Genomic DNA, 20,724 nt, shown 5'->3' with positions numbered 1-20,724 from the left:
ATTCACATGGAATTCGGCACAAGCGGAAGCCTTCAACGAACTTCAGCGTCTCCTGCAGTCTCCACCGGTGCTAGGGCACTTTGACGAAAACGCCGAGACAGAAATCCATACCGACGCAAGCAGCTTTGGTCTAGGCGCCGTGCTCGTCCAGAAAAACGAAGGAGTCGAAAAAGTAATAGCATATGCAAGTCTTTCATTGTCGAAAGCAGAAGCGAACTATTCGACCACTGAAAAGGAGTGCCTTGCGATCGTCTGGGCTACATCGAAGTTCCGTCCCTACTTGTATGGACGCCCGTTCAAGGTTGTGAGCGACCACCATGCATTGTGCTGGCTGGCTAACTTGAAGGACCCCTCTGGCCGTCTCGCTCGATGGAGCTTGCGCCTCCAAGAATTCGACGTCACGGTGGTCTACAAGTCTGGGCGAAAGCACTCCGACGCTGACTGCCTGTCACGAGCCCCTGTCGACACGCCGCCAAAAGACGATGACGACGACGCTTTCCTTGGACTGCTAAGTTCCAGCGACTTCGTACGACAGCAGCAATCTGATCCTGACCTACAGCGCCTGTACGAGTATCTTGAGGGGAAGTCTCCTTCACCTCCTGCCCTCTTCAGGCGTGGACTATCGTCCTACTGTCTACAACAGGGAATCGTCGTGAAGAAGAATTTCTCACCGAACAAGGCCGCCTACCTTCTCGTCGTCCCGAAGAGCCTTCGGGAGGAAATTCTGCAGGCTTCGCATGACGAACCAATGGCTGGCCACCTCGGGTTTACTCGCACCCTCCGCCGAATACAAGAGAGATATTACTGGCCTCGGCTATCCTCCGACGTCGCGCACTACGTTAAGAGTTGTCGTGAATGCCAACGCCGGAAAACGCCACCGAAAAGACCAGCAGGGTTCCTGCAGCCGATTCGACCGCCATCAAGACCTTTCCAGGAGGTCGGTGTGGACCTACTTGGCCCCTTCCCAACATCAACGACGGGCAACAAGTGGATTATTGTGGCGACCGATTATCTCACCAGGTACGCCGAAGCAAAGGCCCTCCCGAACGGCACAGCAGCAGAAGTCGCCAAATTCTTCGTCGAATCCATTCTTTTACGACACGGCGCCCCCGAAATACTGATAACAGACAGGGGGACAGCGTTCACGGCGGAGCTAACCCACGCCATTCTGCAGCACAGCCATACAAGTCACCGGAGAACAACTGCGTACCATCCGCAGACAAACGGGCTTACAGAACGCCTCAACAAGACCATCGCCGATATGCTTTCTATGTACGTAGACGCAGAACACAAGACATGGGACGTCATTCTTCCCTATGTGGTGTTCGCCTACAACACCGCTGTGCAAGAGACCACCCAAATGACACCATTTATTCTCGTCCATGGGAGGGAGGCCACGACCACACTCGACGCCATGCTGCCCGACGTTACCGACGAAAGTAACCTCGACGTCGCCGCCTACCTGCAGCGCGCAGAACAAGCTCGACGACTTGCCCGTGAGAGAATACAAGACCAGCAGCGCACCGACGCCCGACGCTACAATCTTCGAAGACGCGCAGTGCAATACAAGCCAGGCGATAGAGTTTGGGTTTGGACGCCGATTCGCCGCCGCGGACTGAGTGAAAAACTTCTGCGCCGCTATTTCGGCCCGTACAGGATTCTTCGCAGACTGGGTAATCTGGACTATGAACTCGTCCCTGACGGAGTTACAGCATCCCAGAGACGCCGCACACGCTCAGAAGTTGTCCACGTCGCCCGTCTGAAGCCTTACTATTCGCGCTAATGACTCTGTGCTTACATTATGAGTATTTATTTTGTATGCTCTGTATCTTTATGTCCGTTATCCCTGTTTTTAAGCATCGGGTCGATGCTTCTTTAAGGGGGGAGTAATGCCGCGAAGCTTGCTTTTTGTATGGAACCTGCTGCTCTCGCTCGCGGGGCGAACTTCTGGCTCAGTCACCCCCCGGCGCTGCTTCGCTTGGGGGATCTTCTTATCGCGGCAGGCACGCCGCATTATCAATTTTCTGGGACGTGAGACGCGACCAGAGTTATCTCGATTTTTCCTGGCCTCGCGCAAGTGTGCCTACTATGTTCTGGAGCTTTCCTTGCCGCCTTTAAAATCGAGCACGGCTAAGAGCGGCGGGCATTCTGTTAGTCGACGACCGCCGAGCACGTTCGCTGCTATCGCCACCGCTGAGTTTTCAGAGCTGTTCTTAGTCGGCGTAAGCCAGTCTATTAAAGTATTCTTTTACGAGCTGCTCTGTGCCTTCCTCAAGATCGGACCCCAGTCGGTGCTACGTGACCCCGGCGGAGTTCCCGTCACCACCTCGTGACAATATATCACCTCCAATCCAGGATTCCCGCGATCAAACGGGCTAGCCGAAAAGGATGTTCAGGTGGTAAAGAGCCTGCTCAAGACAACTACCGAAGCAAAGCAGGATTTCTGTCCGGCACTTTTGGCGTACAGGACTTCTCCTTTGGAGGGTGGACAGACACCAGCAGCTATCCTCCAAGGCCACAGACTACGGACAACTCTGCCTGACTACCGATCTGGACCAGCCCACAAAGTCGTCAAGCATCCACAGCTTCAGTCCCCAGCGCGGCCGCTGTCGGCGCTCAACGATGCAGGCTTCGTGAGTGTCCGAAGCGGTACATGGGCCACTAAAGGACAGGTCCTGAAATCGTCAACGTACCCCAGGTCCTACCATGTGATGCTGGAGGAGTAGCGGACCCTTCGGCGCAATCGCAAACACCTGCTGCCGACGGGAGAAGCCTTCCAACTTGACTTCAGTCACGGCAACGATGTGGGGGAGCTGTAGTGCGTGAGTTCAAGTGCGCCCGTCAATTACGCAGCTAACAACACCACAGCAGCCCCTGCCCTGCCTCACAGTGTGCCTCCAAACCCCCCCCCCAAGCTCCCAAAGACAGACAAAAGCACCACCAGGACTAGAATACGACCAAAACTTTGAACAGATTTCTTGAGCTCGCTGTGCACATATTTTCGCGTGTTACTTTCTGTTACAAGCTGTACCGTCACAAAACTTTGACACGGTCCATTTGAAAATAACGGCATAGTTCACTTCCTTTCACTGCTACAAAAGAGGATGTGACGTATCGCGCCTGGCTTCGAACGACAAGCTTGATAAGCCAAAGGGGCGTTGCCCCGTTTCTGGGTATAAAAGCGAGCGCGCAATTAAGCTTGCGGGATTCGTGCCATGGCACTGCGCTCATGCTGGTATTGGTCAACCCAGTCGACGTGAAGTCGATACAATGTCCACTCGGATTTCGAGAGCGTATTCAAGAGAAGCGTGAGGGAGAAACCAAGCTGCGGCTGCGCAAGCCTAAAAACCTAACGGGCGAATCCAGAGGGCGCTAGCAAGGCCAGTCGCACGAAGGAGTGGCTGTTAGTTGGGAGTTTGATGACGTAAGAGTGACTAACGCAAAAAAGCGCCAGAGAAATGCTTAACTCTGTGTTGTTAAAGTGGGGTGGGTTATTATGGTACGCTGTGTCTTAAAAAATTGACTCGGTTTTGCCACAAGCAAGAAGTCTAGGAGTTCCCTCCTACCGTGCTTGGCTACGGCGCCCTCTTGTCAGTGTCAGGGCACCCTTTTCGTGATGTTGATAACTTTTTATGGCGCAAGTGCTTTTATGGTAAAAGAGCGCCAACGCACAAGGTGTTTTCGTCTGTTCGATATTGGGTCAGAGACAAATTTCCAAAGCAGTAAACGCTAACAAAGCCGAACAAAGGCGTATGGAAAGCTTGCTCATCCCCTAAAAGAATGAACGACAGCATGGTGGGTGGTACTCATAAAAATTTCAAATTGCATGCGACACTACGACAGTACGTTTCATAAAATGGCAGTTAAAAACCAACTAAACGTGGACCATTGCAGTGCTGACATTCCCACGGCTTCACCGACAGGTCCAATATGATGAAGCATATTCGTATCCACACAGGCGAAAAGCCATTCCAGTGCACACATTGCAGAAAAACGTTCACCCAGAAGCATAGTATGATGACACACATTCGCACCCACACCGGCAAGAGACCATTCAAGTTCACTCACTGCAGCAAGACCTTCACTAGAAAAGATTTACTGTCTGCCCATCTCCGCATCCACACGGCCGAGAGGCCATACCAGTGCAACCTATGTCGACTGGCTTTTACGCAAAAAATGAATCTAAAGAGGCATGTGAAAACCCACAAGAAGTGAGCATTTCTGTGACATTTACTTAAGGGCACTTGCCTGTTAACAAGAACTTAAATACTGAATGGAAAGCTGCACACTCCCATTAAACTCTTGCCCCTTTTCTAAGCATACAGGGTCACACATATAGACTGCCTTCATTCATTGCTCTGATTGACAAATTTTGCTGCCTATTCATTTCCATTGGGCTCATTTTTATGCAGCATAGAAAATTTCCCCAGTATTCAAGGCGGCAATTTGCCGCGTTTTCACGCGGATAGGATTTTAAATATATCACCTCCAATCCAGGATTCCCGCGATCAAACGGGCTAGCCGAAAAGGATGTTCAGGTGGTAAAGAGCCTGCTCAAGAAAACTACCGAAGCAAAGCAGGATTTCTGTCCGGCACTTTTGGCGTACAGGACTTCTCCTTTGGAGGGTGGACAGACACCAGCAGCTATCCTCCAAGGCCACAGACTACGGACAACTCTGCCTGACTACCGATCTGGACCAGCCCACAAAGTCGTCAAGCATCCACAGCTTCAGTCCCCAGCGCGGCCGCTGTCGGCGCTCAACGATGCAGGCTTCGTGAGTGTCCGAAGCGGTACATGGGCCACTAAAGGACAGGTCCTAAAATCGTCAACGTACCCCAGGTCCTACCATGTGATGCTGGAGGAGGAGCGGACCCTTCGGCGCAATCGCAAACACCTGCTGCCGACGGGAGAAGCCTTCCAACTTGACTTCAGTCACGGCAACGATGTGGGGGAGCTGTAGTGCGTGAGTTCAAGTGCGCCCGTCAATGACGCAGCTAACAACACCACAGCAGCCCCTGCCCTGCCTCATAGTGTGCCTCCAAACCCCCCCCCCCCCCCCCGGAGCTCCCAAAGACAGACAAAAGCACCACCAGGACTAGAATACGACCAAAACTTTGAACAGATTTCTTGAGTTCGCTGTGCTCATATTTTCGCGTGTTACTTTCTGTTACAAGCTGTACCGTCACAAAACTTTGACACGGTCCATTTGAAAATAACGGCATAGTTCACTTCCTTTCACTGCAACAAAAGAGGATGTGACGTATCGCGCCTGGCTTCGAACGACAAGCTTGATAAGCCGAAGGGGCGTTGCCCTGTTTCTGGGTATAAAAACGAGCGCACAATTAAGCTTGCGGGATTCGTGCCATGGCACTGCGCTCATGCTGGTATTGTCGGTCAACCCAGTCGACGTGAAGTCGATACAATGTCCACTCGGATTTCGAGAGCGTATTCAACAGAAGCGTGAGGGAGAAACCAAGTTGCGGCTGCGCAAGCCTAAAAACCTAACGGGCGAATCCAGAGGGCGCTAGCAAGGCCAGTCGCACGAAGGAGTGGCTGTTAGTTGGGAGTTTGATGACGTAAGAGTGACTAACGCAAAAAAGCGCCAGAGAAATGCTTAACTCTGTGTTATTAAAGTGGGATGGGTTATTAGGGTACGCTGTGTCTTAAAAAATTGACTGGGTTTTGCCACAAGCAAGAAGTCTAGGAGTTCCCTCCTACCGTGCTTGGCTACGGCGCCCTCTTGTCAGTGTCAGGGCACCCTTTTCGTGATGTTGATAACTTTTTATGGCGCAAGTGCTTTTATGGTAAAAGAGCGCCAACGCACAAGGTGTTTTCGTCTGTTCGATATTGGGTCAGAGACAAATTTCCCAAGCAGTAAACGCTAACAAAGCCGAACAAAGGCGTAGGGAAAGCTTGCTCATCCCCTAAAAGAATGAACGACAGCATGGTGGGTGGTACTCATAAAAATTTCGAATTGCGTGCGACAGTACGACAGTACGTTTCATAAAATGGCAGTTAAAAACCAACTAAACGTGGACCATTGCAGTGCTGACATTCCCACGGCTTCACCGACAGGTCCAATATGATGAAGCATATTCGTATCCACACAGGCGAAAAGCCATTCAAGTGCACACATTGCAGAAAAACGTTCACCCAGAAGCATAGTATGATGACACACATTCGCACCCACACCGGCAAGAGACCATTCAACTGCACTCACTGCAGCAAGACCTTCACTAGAAAAGATTTACTGTCTGCCCATCTCCGCATCCTCACGGCCGAGAGGCCATACCAGTGCAACCTATGTCCACTGGCTTTTACGCAAAAAATGAATCTAAAGAGGCATGTGAAAACCCACAAGAAGTGAGCATTTCTGTGACATTTACTTAAGGGCACTTGCCTGTTAACAAGAACTTAAATACTGAATGGAAAGCTGCACACTCCCATTAAACTCTTGCCCCTTTTCTAAGCATCCAGGGTCACACATATAGACTGCCTTCATTCATTGCTCTGATTGACAAATTTTGCTGCCTATTCATTTCCATTGGGCTCATTTTTATGCAGCATAGAAAATTTCCCCAGTATTCAAGGCGGCAATTTGCCGCGTTTTCACGCGGATAGGATTTTAAATATATCACCTCCAATCCAGGATTCCCGCGATCAAACGGGCTAGCCGAAAAGGATGTTCAGGTGGTAAAGAGCCTGCTCAAGAAAACTACCGAAGCAAAGCAGGATTTCTGTCCGGCACTTTTGGCGTACAGGACTTCTCCTTTGGAGGGTGGACAGACACCAGCAGCTATCCTCCAAGGCCACAGACTACGGACAACTCTGCCTGACTACCGATCTGGACCAGCCCACAAAGTCGTCAAGCATCCACAGCTTCAGTCCCCAGCGCGGCCGCTGTCGGCGCTCAACGATGCAGGCTTCGTGAGTGTCCGAAGCGGTACATGGGCCACTAAAGGACAGGTCCTGAAATCGTCAACGTACCCCAGGTCCTACCATGTGATGCTGGAGGAGGAGCGGACCCTTCGGCGCAATCGCAAACACCTGCTGCCGACGGGAGAAGCCTTCCAGTTTGACTTCAGTCACGGCAACGATAGTTCACTTCCTTTCACTGCAACAAAAGAGGATGTGACGTATCGCGCCTGGCTTCGAACGACAAGCTTGATAAGCCGAAGGGGCGTTGCCCCGTTTCTGGGTATAAAAGCGAGCGCGCAATTAAGCTTGCGGGATTCGTGCCATGGCACTGCGCTCATGCTGGTATTGTCGGTCAACCCAGTCGACGTGAAGTCGATACAATGTCCACTCGGATTTCGAGAGCGTATTCAACAGAAGCGTGAGGGAGAAACCAAGCTGCAGCTGCGCCAGCCTAAAAACCTAACGGGCGAATCCAGGGGGCGCTAGCAAGGCCAGTCGCACGAAGGAGTGGCTATTAGTTGGGAGTTTGATGACGTAAGAGTGACTAACGCAAAAAAGCGCCAGAGAAATGCTTAACTCTGTGTTATTAAAGTGGGGTGGGTCATTATGGTACGCTGTGTCTTAAAAAATTGACTGGGTTTTGCCACAAGCAAGAAGTCTAGGAGTTCCCTCCTACCGTGCTTGGCTACGGCGCCCTCTTGTCAGTGTCAGGGCACCCTTTTCGTGATGTTGATAACTTTTTATGGCGCAAGTGCTTTTATGGTAAAAGAGCGCCAACGCACAAGGTGTTTTCGTCTGTTCGATATTGGGTCAGAGACAAATTTCCCAAGCAGTAAACGCTAACAAAGCCGAACAAAGGCGTAGGGAAAGCTTGCTCATCCCCTAAAAGAATGAACGACAGCATGGTGGGTGGTACTCATAAAAATTTCGAATTGCGTGCGACAGTACGACAGTACGTTTCATAAAATGGCAGTTAAAAACCAACTAAACGTGGACCATTGCAGTGCTGACATTCCCACGGCTTCACCGACAGGTCCAATATGATGAAGCATATTCGTATCCACACAGGCGAAAAGCCATTCAAGTGCACACATTGCAGAAAAACGTTCACCCAGAAGCATAGTATGATGACACACATTCGCACCCACACCGGCAAGAGACCATTCAACTGCACTCACTGCAGCAAGACCTTCACTAGAAAAGATTTACTGTCTGCCCATCTCCGCATCCTCACGGCCGAGAGGCCATACCAGTGCAACCTATGTCCACTGGCTTTTACGCAAAAAATGAATCTAAAGAGGCATGCGAAAACCCACAAGAAGTGAGCATTTCTGTGACATTTACTTAAGGGCACTTGCCTGTTAACAAGAACTTAAATACTGAATGGAAAGCTGCACACTCCCATTAAACTCTTGCCCCTTTTCTAAGCATCCAGGGTCACACATATAGACTGCCTTCATTCATTGCTCTGATTGACAAATTTTGCTGCCTATTCATTTCCATTGGGCTCATTTTTATGCAGCATAGAAAATTTCCCCAGTATTCAAGGCGGCAATTTGCCGCGTTTTCACGCGGATAGGATTTTAAATATATCACCTCCAATCCAGGATTCCCGCGATCAAACGGGCTAGCCGAAAAGGATGTTCAGGTGGTAAAGAGCCTGCTCAAGAAAACTACCGAAGCAAAGCAGGATTTCTGTCCGGCACTTTTGGCGTACAGGACTTCTCCTTTGGAGGGTGGACAGACACCAGCAGCTATCCTCCAAGGCCACAGACTACGGACAACTCTGCCTGACTACCGATCTGGACCAGCCCACAAAGTCGTCAAGCATCCACAGCTTCAGTCCCCAGCGCGGCCGCTGTCGGCGCTCAACGATGCAGGCTTCGTGAGTGTCCGAAGCGGTACATGGGCCACTAAAGGACAGGTCCTGAAATCGTCAACGTACCCCAGGTCCTACCATGTGATGCTGGAGGAGGAGCGGACCCTTCGGCGCAATCGCAAACACCTGCTGCCGACGGGAGAAGCCTTCCAGTTTGACTTCAGTCACGGCAACGATAGTTCACTTCCTTTCACTGCAACAAAAGAGGATGTGACGTATCGCGCCTGGCTTCGAACGACAAGCTTGATAAGCCGAAGGGGCGTTGCCCCGTTTCTGGGTATAAAAGCGAGCGCGCAATTAAGCTTGCGGGATTCGTGCCATGGCACTGCGCTCATGCTGGTATTGTCGGTCAACCCAGTCGACGTGAAGTCGATACAATGTCCACTCGGATTTCGAGAGCGTATTCAACAGAAGCGTGAGGGAGAAACCAAGCTGCAGCTGCGCCAGCCTAAAAACCTAACGGGCGAATCCAGGGGGCGCTAGCAAGGCCAGTCGCACGAAGGAGTGGCTATTAGTTGGGAGTTTGATGACGTAAGAGTGACTAACGCAAAAAAGCGCCAGAGAAATGCTTAACTCTGTGTTATTAAAGTGGGGTGGGTCATTATGGTACGCTGTGTCTTAAAAAATTGACTGGGTTTTGCCACAAGCAAGAAGTCTAGGAGTTCCCTCCTACCGTGCTTGGCTACGGCGCCCTCTTGTCAGTGTCAGGGCACCCTTTTCGTGATGTTGATAACTTTTTATGGCGCAAGTGCTTTTATGGTAAAAGAGCGCCAACGCACAAGGTGTTTTCGTCTGTTTGATATTGGGTCAGAGACAAATTTCCCAAGCAGTAAACGCTAACAAAGCCGAACAAAGGCGTAGGGAAAGCTTGCTCATCCCCTAAAAGAATGAACGACAGCATGGTGGGTGGTACTCATAAAAATTTCGAATTGCATGCGACAGTACGACAGTACGTTTCATAAAATGGCAGTTAAAAACCAACTAAACGTGGACCATTGCAGTGCTGACATTCCCACGGCTTCACCGACAGGTCCAATATGATGAAGCATATTCGTATCCACACAGGCGAAAAGCCATTCCAGTGCACACATTGCAGAAAAACGTTCACCCAGAAGCATAGTATGATGACACACATTCGCACCCACAACCGGCAAGAGACCATTCAAGTGCACTCACTGCAGCAAGACCTTCACTAGAAAAGATTTACTGTCTGCCCATCTCCGCATCCACACGGCCGAGAGGCCATACCAGTGCAACCTATGTCCACTGGCTTTTACGCAAAAAATGAATCTAAAGAGGCATGTGAAAACCCACAAGAAGTGAGCATTTCTGTGACATTTACTTAAGGGCACTTGCCTGTTAACAAGAACTTAAATACTGAATGGAAAGCTGCACACTCCCATTGAACTCTTGCCCTTTTTCTAAGCATCCAGGGTCACACATATAGACTGCCTTCATTCATTGCTCTGATTGACAAATTTTGCTGCCTATTCATTTCCATTGGGCTCATTTTTATGCAGCATAGAAAATTTCCCCAGTATTCAAGGCGGCAATTTGCCGCGTTTTCACGCGGATAGGATTTTAAATATATCACCTCCAATCCAGGATTCCCGCGATCAAACGGGCTAGCCGAAAAGGATGTTCAGGTGGTAAAGAGCCTGCTCAAGAAAACTACCGAAGCAAAGCAGGATTTCTGTCCGGCACTTTTGGCGTACAGGACTTCTCCTTTGGAGGGTGGACAGACACCAGCAGCTATCCTCCAAGGCCACAGACTACGGACAACTCTGCCTGACTGCCGATCTGGACCAGCCCACAAAGTCGTCAAGCATCCACAGCTTCAGTCCCCAGCGCTGCCGCTGTCGGCGCTCAACGATGCAGGCTTCGTGAGTGTCCGAAGCGGTACATGGGCCACTAAAGGACAGGTCCTGAAATCGTCAACGTACCCCAGGTCCTACCATGTGATGCTGGAGGAGGAGCGGACCCTTCGGCGCAATCGCAAACACCTGCTGCCGACGGGAGAAGCCTTCCAGTTTGACTTCAGTCACGGCAACGATGTGGGGGAGCTGTAGTGCGTGAGTTCAAGTGCGCCCGTCAGTGACGCAGCTAACAACACCACAGCAGCCCCTGCCCTACCTCACAGTGTGCCTCCAACCCCCCCCCCCCCGCCCGGAGCTCCCAAAGACAGACAAAAGCACCACCAGGACTAGAATACGAGCAAAACTTTGAACAGATTTCTTGAGTTCGCTGTGCTCATATTTTCGCGTGTTACTTTCTGTTACAAGCTGTACCGTCACAAAACTTTGACACGGTCCATTTGAAAATAACGGCATAGTTCACTTCCTTTCACTGCAACAAAAGAGGATGTGACGTATCGCGCCTGGCTTCGAACGACAAGCTTGATAAGCCGAAGGGGCGTTGCCCCGTTTCTGGGTATAAAAGCGAGCACGCAATTAAGCTTGCGGGATTCGTGCCATGGCACTGCGCTCATGCTGGTATTGTCGGTCAACCCAGTCGACGTGAAGTCGATACAATGTCCACTCGGATTTCGAGAGCGTATTCAACAGAAGCGTGAGGGAGAAACCAAGCTGCAGCTGCGCAAGCCTAAAAACCTAACGGGCGAATCCAGGGTGCGCTAGCAAGGCCAGTCGCACGAAGGAGTGGCTGTTAGTTGGGAGTTTGATGACGTAAGAGTGACTAACGCAAAAAAGCGCCAGAGAAATGCTTAACTCTGTCTTATTAAAGTGGGGTGGGTTATTATGGTACGCTGTGTCTTAAAATATTGACTGGGTTTTGCCACAAGCAAGAAGTCTAGGAGTTCCCTCCTACCGTGCTTGGCTACGGCGCCCTCTTGTCAGTGTCAGGGCACCCTTTTCGTGATGTTGATAACTTTTTATGGCGCAAGTGCTTTTATGGTAAAAGAGCGCCAACGCACAAGGTGTTTTCGTCTGTTCGATATTGGGTCAGAGACAAATTGCCCAAGCAGTAAACGCTAACAAAGCCGAACAAAGCCGTAGGGAAAGCTTGCTCATCCCCTAAAAGAATGAACGACAGCATGGTGGGTGGTACTCATAAAAATTTCGAATTGCATGCGACAGTACGACAGTACGTTTCATAAAATGGCAGTTAAAAACCAACTAAACGTGGACCATTGCAGTGCTGACATTCCCACGGCTTCACCGACAGGTCCAATATGATGAAGCATATTCGTATCCACACAGGCGAAAAGCCATTCCAGTGCACACATTGCAGAAAAACGTTCACCCAGAAGCATAGTATGATGACACACATTCGCACCCACACCGGCAAGAGACCATTCAAGTGCACTCACTGCAGCAAGACCTTCACCAGAAAAGATTTACTGTCTGCCCATCTCCGCATCCACACGGCCGAGAGGCCATACCAGTGCAACCTATGTCCACTGGCTTTTACGCAAAAAATGAATCTAAAGAGGCATGTGAAAACCCACAAGAAGTGAGCATTTCTTTGACATTTACTTAAGGGCACTTGCCTGTTAACAAGAACTTAAATACTGAATGGAAAGCTGCACACTCCCATTAAACTCTTGCCCCTTTTCTAAGCATCCAGGGTCACACATATAGACTCCCTTCATTCATTGCTCTGATTGACAAATTTTGCTGCCTATTCATTTCCATTGGGCTCATTTTTATGCAGCATAGAAAATTTCCCCAGTATTCAAGGCGGCAATTTGCCGCGTTTTCACGCGGATAGGATTTTAAATATATCACCTCCAATCCAGGATTCCCGCGATCAAACGGGCTAGCCGAAAAGGATGTTCATGTGGTAAAGAGCCTGCTCAAGAAAACTACCGAAGCAAAGCAGGATTTCTGTCCGGCACTTTTGGCGTACAGGACTTCTCCTTTGGAGGGTGGACAGACACCAGCAGCTATCCTCCAAGGCCACAGACTACGGACAACTCTGCCTGACTACCGATCTGGACCAGCCCACAAAGTCGTCAAGCATCCACAGCTTCAGTCCCCAGCGCGGCCGCTGTCGGCGCTCAACGATGCAGGCTTCGTGAGTGTCCGAAGCGGTACATGGGCCACTAAAGGACCGGTCCTGAAATCGTCAACGTACCCCAGGTCCTACCATGTGATGCTGGAGGAGGAGCGGACCCTTCGGCGCAATCGCAAACACCTGCTGCCGACGGGAGAAGCCTTCCAACTTGACTTCAGTCACGGCAACGATGTGGGGAGCTGTAGTGCGTGAGTTCAAGTGCGCCCGTCAATGACGCAGCTAACAACACCACAGCAGCCCCTGCCCTGCCTCAAAGTGTGCCTCCAAACCCCCCCCCCCCCCCGGAGCTCCCAAAGACAGACAAAAGCACCACCAGGACTAGAATACGACCAAAACTTTGAACAGATTTCTTGATTCGCTGTGCTCATATTTTCGCGTGTTACTTTCTGTTACAAGCTGTACCGTCACAAAACTTTGACACGGTCCATTTGAAAATAATGGCATAGTTCACTTCCTTTCACTGCAACAAAAGAGGATGTGACGTATCGCGCCTGGCTTCGAACGACAAGCTTGATAAGCCGAAGGGGCGTTGCCCCGTTTCTGGGTATAAAAGCGAGCGCGCAATTAAGCTTGCGGGATTCGTGCCATGGCACTGCGCTCATGCTGGTATTGTCGGTCAACCCAGTCGACGTGAAGTCGATACAATGTCCACTCGGATTTCGAGAGCGTATTCAACAGAAGCGTGAGGGAGAAACCAATCTGCAGCTGCGCCAGCCTAAAAACCTAACGGGCGAATCCAGGGGGCGCTAGCAAGGCCAGTCGCACGAAGGAGTGGCTATTAGTTGGGAGTTTGATGACGTAAGAGTGACTAACGCAAAAAAGCGCAGAGAAATGCTTAACTCTCTGTTATTAAAGTGGGGTGGGTCATTATGGTACGCTGTGTCTTAAAAAATTGACTGGGTTTTGCCACAAGCAAGAAGTCTAGGAGTTCCCTCCTACCGTGCTTGGCTACGGCGCCCTTTTGTCAGTGTCAGGGCACCCTTTTCGTGATGTTGATAACTTTTTATGGCGCAAGTGCTTTTATGGTAAAAGAGCGCCAACGCACAAGGTGTTTTCGTCTGTTCGATATTGGGTCAGAGACAAATTTCCCAAGCAGTAAACGCTAACAAAGCCGAACAAAGGCGTAGGGAAAGCTTGCTCATCCCCTAAAAGAATGAACGACAGCATGGTGGGTGGTACTCATAAAAATTTCGAATTGCATGCCACAGTACGACAGTACGTTTCATAAAATGGCAGTTTAAAAACCAACTAAACGTGGACCATTGCAGTGCTGACATTCCCACGGCTTCACCGACAGGTCCAATATGATGAAGCATATTCGTATCCACACAGGCGAAAAGCCATTCCAGTGCACACATTGCAGAAAAACGTTCACCCAGAAGCATAGTATGATGACACACATTCGCACCCACAACCGGCAAGAGACCATTCAAGTGCACTCACTGCAGCAAGACCTTCACTAGAAAAGATTTAACTGTCTGCCCATCTCCGCATCCACACGGCCGAGAGGCCATACCAGTGCAACCTATGTCCACTGGCTTTTACGCAAAAAATGAATCTAAAGAGGCATGTGAAAACCCACAAGAAGTGAGCATTTCTGTGACATTTACTTAAGGGCACTTGCCTGTTAACAAGAACTTAAATACTGAATGGAAAGCTGCACACTCCCATTAAACTCTTGCCCCTTTTCTAAGGCATCCAGGGTCACACATATAGACTGCCTTCATTCATTGCTCTGATTGACAAATTTTGCTGCCTATTCATTTCCATTGGGCTCATTTTTATGCAGCATAGAAAATTTCCCCAGTATTCAAGGCGGCAATTTGCCGCGTTTTCACGCGGATAGGATTTAAATATATCACCTCCAATCTAGGATTCCCGCGATCAACGGGCTAGCCGAAAAGGATGTTCAGGTGGTAAAGAGCCTGCTCAAGAAAACTACCGAAGCAAAGCAGGATTTCTGTCCGCACTTTTGGCGTACAGGACTTCTCCTTTGGAGGGTGGACAGACACCAGCAGCTATCCTCCAAGGCCACAGACTACGGACAACTCTGCCTGACTACCGATCTGGACCAGCCCCACAAAGTCGTCAAGCATCCACAGCTTCAGTCCCCAGCGCTGCCGCTGTCGGCGCTCAACGATGCAGGCTTCGTGAGTGTCCGAAGCGGTACATGGGCCACTAAAGGACAGGTCCTGAAATCGTCAACGTACCCCAGGTCCTACCATGTGATGCTGGAGGAGGAGCGGACCCTTCGGCGCAATCGCAAACACCTGCTGCCGACGGGAGAAGCCTTGCAGTTTGACTTCAGTCACGGCAACGATGTGGGGGAGCTGTAGTGCGTGAGTTCAAGTGCGCCCGTCAGTGACGCAGCTAACAACACCACAGCAGCCCCTGCCCTACCTCACAGTGTGCCTCCAACCCCCCCCCCCCCGGAGCTCCCAAAGACAGACAAAAGCACCACCAGGACTAGAATACGAGCAAAACTTTGAACAGATTTCTTGAGTTCGCTGTGCTCATATTTTTCGCGTGTTACTTTCTGTTACAAGCTGTACCGTCACAAAACTTTGACACGGTCCATTTGAAAATAACGGCATAGTTCACTTCCTTTCACTGCAACAAAAGAGGATGTGACGTATCGCGCCTGGCTTCGAACGACAAGCTTGATAAGCCGAAGGGGCGTTGCCCCGTTTCTGGGTATAAAAGCGAGCGCGCAATTAAGCTTGCGGGATTCGTGCCATGGCACTGCGCTCATGCTGGTATTGTCGGTCAACCCAGTCGACGTGAAGTCGATACAATGTCCACTCGGATTTCGAGAGCGTATTCAACAGAAGCGTGAGGGAGAAACCAAGCTGCAGCTGCGCAAGCCTAAAAACCTAACGGGCGAATCCAGGGTGCGCTAGCAAGGCCAGTCGCACGAAGGAGTGGCTGTTAGTTGGGAGTTTGATGACGTAAGAGTGACTAACGCAAAAAAGCGCCAGAGAAATGCTTAACTCTGTCTTATTAAAGTGGGGTGGGTTATTATGGTACGCTGTGTCTTAAAATATTGACTGGGTTTTGCCACAAGCAAGAAGTCTAGGAGTTCCCTCCTACCGTGCTTGGCTACGGCGCCCTCTTGTCAGTGTCAGGGCACCCTTTTCGTGATGTTGATAACTTTTTATGGCGCAAGTGCTTTTATGGTAAAAGAGCGCCAACGCACAAGGTGTTTTCGTCTGTTCGATATTGGGTCAGAGACAAATTTCCCAAGCAGTAAACGCTAACAAAGCCGAACAAAGGCGTAGGGAAAGCTTGCTCATCCCCTAAAAGAATGAACGACAGCATGGTGGGTGGTACTCATAAAAATTTCGAATTGCATGCGACAGTACGACAGTACGTTTCATAAAATGGCAGTTAAAAACCAACTAAACGTGGACCATTGCAGTGCTGACATTCCCACGGCTTCACCGACAGGTCCAATATGATGAAGCATATTCGTATCCACACAGGCGAAAGCCATTCCAGTGCACACATTGCAGAAAAACGTTCACCCAGAAGCATAGTATGATGACACACATTCGCACCCACACCGGCAAGAGACCATTCAAGTGCACTCACTGCAGCAAGACCTTCACCAGAAAAGATTTACTGTCTGCCCATCTCCGCATCCACACGGCCGAGAGGCCATACCAGTGCAACCTATGTCCACTGGCTTTTACGCAAAAAATGAATCTAAAGAGGCATGTGAAAACCCACAAGAAGTGAACATTTCTTTGACATTTACTTAAGGGCACTTGCCTGTTAACAAGAACTTAAATACTGAATGGAAAGCTGCACACTCCCATTAAACTCTTGCCCCTTTTCTAAGCATCCAGGGTCACACATATAGACTGCCTTCATTCATTGCTCTGATTGACAAATTTTGCTGCCTATTCATTTCCATTGGGGCTCATTTTTATGCAGCATAGAAAATTTCCCAAGTATTCAAGGCGGCAATTTGCCGCGTTTTCACGCGGATAGGATTTTAAATATATCACCTCCAATCCAGGATTCCCGCGATCAAACGGGCTAGCCGAAAAGGATGTTCATGTGGTAAAGAGCCTGCTCAAGAAAACTACCGAAGCAAAGCAGGATTTCTGTCCGGCACTTTTGGCGTACAGGACTTCTCCTTTGGAGGGTGGACAGACACCAGCAGCTATCCTCCAAGGCCACAGACTACGGACAACTCTGCCTGACTACCAATCTGGACCAGCCCACAAAGTCGTCAAGCATCCACAGCTTCAGTCCCCAGCGCGGCCGCTGTCGGCGCCTCAACGATGCAGGCTTCGTGAGTGTCCGAAGCGGTACATGGGCCACTAAAGGACCGGTCCTGAAATCGTCAACGTACCCCAGGTCCTACCATGTGATGCTGGAGGAGGAGCGGACCCTTCGGCGCAATCGCAAACACCTGCTGCCGACGGGAGAAGCCTTCCAACTTGACTTCAGTCACGGCAACGATGTGGGGGAGCTGTAGTGCGTGAGTTCAAGTGCGCCCGTCAATGACGCAGCTAACAACACCACAGCAGCCCCTGCCCTGCCTCACAGTGTGCCTCCAAACCCCCCCCCCCCCCGGAGCTCCCAAAGACAGACAAAAGCACCACCAAGACTAGAATACGACCAAAACGTTGAACAGATTTCTTGAGTTCGCTGTGCTCATATTTTCGCGTGTTACTTTCTGTTACAAGCTGTACCGCCACAAAAATATGACACGGTCCATTTGAAAATAACGGCATAGTTCACTTCCTTTCACTGCAACAAAAGAGGATGTGACGTATCGCGCCTGGCTTCGAACGACAAGCTTGATAAGCCGAAGGGGCGTTGCCCCGTTTCTGGGTATAAAAGCGAGCGCGCAATTAAGCTTGCGGGATTCGTGCCATGGCACTGCGCTCATGCTGGTATTGTCGGTCAAGCCAGTCGACGTGAAGTCGATACAATGTCCACTCGGATTTCGAGAGCGTATTCAACAGAAGCGTGAGGGAGAAACCAAGCTGCAGCTGCGCCAGCCTAAAAACCTAACGGGCGAATCCAGGGGGCGCTAGCAAGGCCAGTCGCACGAAGGAGTGGCTATTAGTTGGGAGTTTGATGACGTAAGAGTGACTAACGCAAAAAAGCGCCAGAGAAATGCTTAACTCTGTGTTATTAAAGTGGGGTGGGTCATTATGGTACGCTGTGTCTTAAAAAATTGACTGGGTTTTACCACAAGCAAGAAGTCTAGGAGTTCCCTCCTACCGTGCTTGGCTACGGCGCCCTCTTGTCAGTGTCAGGGCACCCTTTTCGTGATGTTGATAACTTTTTGTGGCGCAAGTGCTTTTATGGTAAAAGAGCGCCAACGCACAAGGTGTTTTCGTCTGTTCGATATTGGGTCAGAGACAAATTTCCCAAGCAGTAAACGCTAACAAAGCCGAACAAAGGCGTAGGGAAAGCTTGCTCATCCCCTAAAAGAATGAACGACAGCATGGTGGGCGGTACTCATAAAAATTTCGAATTGCATGCCACAGTACGACAGTACGTTTCATAAAATGGCAGTTAAAAACCAACTAAACGCGGACCATTGCAGTGCTGACATTCCCACGGCTTCACCGACAGGTCCAATATGATGAAGCATATTCGTATCCACACAGGCGAAAAGCCATTCCAGTGCACACATTGCAGAAAAACGTTCACCCAGAAGCATAGTATGATGACACACATTCGCACCCACAACCGGCAAGAGACCATTCAAGTGCACTCACTGCAGCAAGACCTTCACTAGAAAAGATTTACTGTCTGCCCATCTCCGCATCCACACGGCCGAGAGGCCATACCAGTGCAACCTATGTCCACTGGCTTTTACGCAAAAAATGAATCTAAAGAGGCATGTGAAAACCCACAAGAAGTGAGCATTTCTGTGACATTTACTTAAGGGCACTTGCCTGTTAACAAGAACTTAAATACTGAATGGAAAGCTGCACACTCCCATTAAACTCTTGCCCCTTTTCTAAGCATCCAGGGTCACACATATAGACTGCCTTCATTCATTGCTCTGATTGACAAATTTTGCTGCCTATTCATTTCCATTGGGCTCATTTTTATGCAGCATAGAAAATTTCCCCAGTATTCAAGGCGGCAATTTGCCGCGTTTTCACGCGGATAGGATTTTAAATATATCACCTCCAATCCAGGATTCCCGCGATCAAACGGGCTAGCCGAAAAGGATGTTCAGGTGGTAAAGAGCCTGCTCAAGAAAACTACCGAAGCAAAGCAGGATTTCTGTCCGGCACTTTTGGCGTACAGGACTTCTCCTTTGGAGGGTGGACAGACACCAGCAGCTATCCTCCAAGGCCACAGACTACGGACAACTCTGCCTGACTACCAATCTGGACCAGCCCACAAAGTCGTCAAGCATCCACAGCTTCAGTCCCCAGCGCGGCCGCTGTCGGCGCTCAACGATGCAGGCTTCGTGAGTGTCCGAAGCGGTACATGGGCCACTAAAGGACAGGTCCTAAAATCGTCAACGTACCCCAGGTCCTACCATGTGATGCTGGAGGAGGAGCGGACCCTTCGGCGCAATCGCAAACACCTGCTGCCGACGGGAGAAGCCTTCCAACTTGACTTCAGTCACGGCAACGATGTGGGGGAGCTGTAGTGCGTGAGTTCAAGTGCGCCCGTCAATGACGCAGCTAACAACACCACAGCAGCCCCTGCCCTGCCTCACAGTGTGCCTCAAACCCCCCCCCCCCCCGGAGCTCCCAAAGACAGACAAAAGCACCACCAGGACTAGAATACGACCAAAACTTTGAACAGATTTCTTGAGTTCGCTGTGCTCATATTTTCGCGTGTTACTTTCTGTTACAAGCTGTACCGTCACAAAACTTTGACACGGTCCATTTGAAAATAACGGCATAGTTCAATTCCTTTCACTGCAACAAAAGAGGATGTGACGTATCGCGCCTGGCTTCGAACGACAAGCTTGATAAGCCGAAGGGGCGTTGCCCCGTTTCTGGGTATAAAAGCGAGCGCGCAATTAAGCTTGCGGGATTCGTGCCATGGCACTGCGCTCATGCTGGTATTGTCGGTCAACCCAGTCGACGTGAAGTCGATACAATGTCCACTCGAATTTCGAGAGCGTATTCAACAGAAGCGTGAGGGAGAAACCAAGCTGCGGCTCTGCAAGCCTGAAAACCTAACGGGCGAATCCAGGGTGCGCTAGCAAGGCCAGTCGCACGAAGGAGTGGCTGTTAGTTGGGAGTTTGATGACGTAAGAGTGACTAACGCAAAAAAGCGCCAGAGAAATGCTTAACTCTGTGTTATTAAAGTGGGGTGGGTTATTATGGTACGCTGTGTCTTAAAAAATTGACTGGGTTTTGCCACAAGCAAGAAGTCTAGGAGTTCCCTCCTACCGTGCTTGGCTATGGCGCCCTCTTGTCAGTGTCAGGGCACCCTTTTCGTGATGTTGATAAATTTTTATGGCGCAAGTGCTTTTATGGTAAAAGAGCGCCAACGCACAAGGTGTTTTCGTCTGTTCGATATTGGGTCAGAGACAAATTTCCCAAGCAGTAAACGCTAACAAAGCCGAACAAAGGCGTAGGGAAAGCTTGCTCATCCCCTAAAAGAATGAACGACAGCATGGTGGGCGGTACTCATAAAAATTTCGAATTGCATGCCACAGTACGACAGTACGTTTCATAAAATGGCAGTTAAAAACCAACTAAACGTGGACCATTGCAGTGCTGACATTCCCACGGCTTCACCGACAGGTCCAATATGATGAAGCATATTCGTATCCACACAGGCGAAAAGCCATTCCAGTGCACACATTGCAGAAAAACGTTCACCCAGAAGCATAGTATGATGACACACATTCGCACCCACACCGGCAAGAGACCATTCAAGTGCACTA

This window comes from Amblyomma americanum, chromosome 1, assembly GCF_052857255.1.
Source record: "Amblyomma americanum isolate KBUSLIRL-KWMA chromosome 1, ASM5285725v1, whole genome shotgun sequence".
Taxonomy (NCBI): domain Eukaryota; kingdom Metazoa; phylum Arthropoda; class Arachnida; order Ixodida; family Ixodidae; genus Amblyomma; species Amblyomma americanum.
This window is presented reverse-complemented; position numbering follows the sequence as displayed.